This window comes from Chlorocebus sabaeus, chromosome 9 (genome assembly GCF_047675955.1).
Source record: "Chlorocebus sabaeus isolate Y175 chromosome 9, mChlSab1.0.hap1, whole genome shotgun sequence".
Classification (NCBI taxonomy): domain Eukaryota; kingdom Metazoa; phylum Chordata; class Mammalia; order Primates; family Cercopithecidae; genus Chlorocebus; species Chlorocebus sabaeus.
This window is the reverse complement of record NC_132912.1, coordinates 28,226,381-28,229,612: the sequence shown is the minus strand read 5'-3', so window position 1 is coordinate 28,229,612 and position 3,232 is coordinate 28,226,381. Positions and strand designations below refer to the sequence as shown.

General features: G+C 37.8%; 1 pseudogene; it reads right to left on the bottom strand.

Moving 5' to 3' along the window:
- Positions 1-676: 676 nt before the first annotated feature.
- LOC103238050 (oligosaccharyltransferase complex subunit OSTC pseudogene) lies at positions 677-1,470 on the bottom strand (annotated as a pseudogene).
- Positions 1,471-3,232: the final 1,762 nt, after the last annotated feature.

Here is a 3,232-nt window from a genome sequence, read left to right as displayed (position 1 = left end):
AAAAAGATAGGCCTGTCATTTATACAGGAGAGAAATCCTGTGGATGTACAGAATGTAGGAATGCATTCAATTTTCCCAGTTTTCTTTGAAGACATGAAGAGACCCACCCTGGAAAACGATTCAAAGAATATAAAAAGTGTAATAAAGGCTTTAGATGTCCCGGTTCCATTCAAAACCGTAAAAGGACTCACATTGGAGAAAAACCACCTAAATGTAAAACATATGGTAAAGTATTTAATTTTCCCAGTTGCTTTCTAACATGGTAAAGGGCTCTGGAGAAAAATCCTATGAATATACAGAATGTGGGGATGCTTTCCTTGCTGTCATCTCCATTCAAAGACACAGTGCAATGCATGTTGGAGATGAACATTCTAAAATAGAAGAATGAATGCTGGGTAGAAGCCTTAGTAGTATGGAAAATACGGGAAAGTTTTTCATTTTTTTTTATTAGAAAAAGTATTTATTTCTGCTCCTTTCATACATCTTACTGTTCAGGAAACAGTCTTACATACGTATCTGAAATAATCTACCATCACACACTCTAGTTAAATGCAAAGCACCATAGGTAAAGCTGATCAGCTGTCCACAGTTCTCAGCTTATGGAATCTTGCTTCTGGATTTTATGTTAATTTCTGAAAATCAGAAATGTCATCTCCAAAAAATGTTTAGGAGGTTGTAAAAAACAATCACTTTATTTGGTTTTATAGTTGTAGATATGGAGTATATTTTCTTTAAGAAATGAAAAACTAAAAAGAAAATACCACTCAACATTGTTGGTATAGCAATAGGTCAGCAGGAAAAAAAATACTGTGATAAACTTGTCTCTTTAGTACCAAGAAGAAATTCTAGTCCAAGCTTCAATACACTTCCTGTTGTTTCACTAGATATTTCTTTACTGCTGCTTTTCATTCTTTTCCACATTTCATATTAGAGGATTGGTACAGCCTTTAAAACTTCATTGACAGGAGCAAATCCAGTATCCACTGATTTCTTCTCAAAGGCACTCTAACCCATCAGATAGCCTGGCAGTTTCATTCTCATGAATACTCTAGCCATGAAAAAACTCAGTAGGACACAGACGAATCCAATGAACAGAAGAAGAAATCTATTGAGTTTTGGGATATTTGGTGCATTCGATTGGTCCAGGATTATGAAACCTAAACCTCCCATTGTAAATAGAAAGCTGGATGCAAGTCCTTCCATAATATATTGTCCATTTACTCTGTAGGCCAAGAAAGCTACTGGCCTCTGATGCCCATGTTCATCAGTCATAGAGCCAATACTTGGAGGTTCAACAATAACATCATAAATTATTCCTCCGGTGATGAGGAAGTAAGACACCACTACCAGAGCATACACAGTCATGGCCGATGGCATGTGCAAGCGGGGCGGCTTCTTCAGCTTCAGGTTGGGACATTTGAGCACTAAGAACGGGACACGATACAAATTCTCCATGTTGGTGGCAGCAAGGGCAAGTTTTCCATTTTAATAATTACTTTAAAAATCTTGTGAAAACTCCCACTGGAAAGAAATCCTACAAATGTAAGTACTTTGGAAAACCTGATGTAAATTAATTATTGTAAAAGGCTCAAAACTCCAACACAAATGAATTATTATACAAAGTTATCAATATATGGTGTTTATCAGTGGCTCATTTTAAAGAGGATTTCTGGACGATGGATTTCTACTTTTTTTTTTTTTTTTTTTGAGATAGAGTTTCACTCTGTTGCCCAGGCTGGAGTGCAATGGCGCCATCTTGGCTCATTGTAAACTCTGCCTCCCGGATTCGAGCGATTCTCCTGCCTTGGCCTCCCAAGTAGCTGGGACTTCAGGTGCCTGCCACTACGCCTGGCTGATTTTTATATTGTTAGTAGAGACGGGATTTTGCCAAGTTGGCCAGGCTGGTCTCAAACTCGTGACCCCAGGTGATCCGCCCACCTCAACCTCTCAAAGGGCTGGGATTACAGGCGTAAACCACCCTGCTCAGCCATGTTTCTACTTCTTTTGCAAGGAAAAGTTGTGTTGAGAATTCTTTACATACTCTTTAAGCCATGGTACCTGAGGTTTAATGGGAAGTGTTTTTATCCCAATACAGTTAATAAAATTTTCTCTATCCGTTTTAAAGTGTGTTGGGTCTATAGGTGAATTGAAATTTATTTTTTGTGCAGTGTTTAATTGTTCTGTGATTAATGGGCCATTGAAAAATGAGATTTTGTGAATTGAGATTTTCTTATTGGTATTATGTGGCAAGTTCTGGATATTTCTAACCCATTGTGTATACTCTGTTTTCCTTTATTATGGGGAAAACTACTGCTTTGACATGACTCTTTATTCCATTTTCTTTGCTAATGAAGAGCTGGTGTCAATTTGTAAGTACGTCAAGTTTATCATACACCATTGTCTCATGGGAGTCATTTACATTTGTGTCCTTTATTTTTGGTCACTATTTCTGAGTATTATTTGGATAGTTCATTTTGAATTAAAGACAGACCTGTGATATCACAATATTTTGTGTCTAATCTGATGGAGAAAGCATTTAGTCTCATGGTCAAGTATGATGTTAGCTGTGGTTTTAAAATAAATTCCTTGAGTTTGAAAAATAATGATTAGTCCGTAATTCCATTATATTCTTTCTTTTCCCTTCCCTTTCCTTTTCCTCTCTTACCTTTCTCTCCCTTCCTTCCTTCTTCCTTCTTCCTTCCTGATTTATATGATTGTGCTTGTCTTGTTTTGTCTTCAGGGTTAGGTTGATTTGAATCCCAGCACTTTGGGAGGCCAAGGCCGGGGGATCATGAGGCCAGGAGATTGAGACTATCCTGGCCAACATGGTGAAACTCCATCTCTACTAAAATACAAAAAATTAGCCGGCCGAGGTGGCGCTGTAGTCCCAGCTACTCAGGAGGCTGAGGCATGGGAATTGCTTGAACCGAGGAGGTGGAGGTTGCAGTGAGTCAAGATCATGCCACCGCACTCTAGCTTGGTGACAGAGCAAGATCCCGCCTCAAAAAAAAAAAAAAAAAAAAAAAAAAATAAGAAAAAGAAAGAAAAGAAAAAAGAAGAAAAATGAATCAGAAAGCTTTATTATTCTGCTCACTGAAGTAAAATAAAGACTCTCTGCAGGCAGGAACTTCTTTTTGCTTACTGCTGTATCCCCAGCTCCTAAAACATAAAAGGAGTTCAATAAATAGTTACTGAGTAAAATGAGTGAATCTTCCTCAAAATGGTGGTAGGG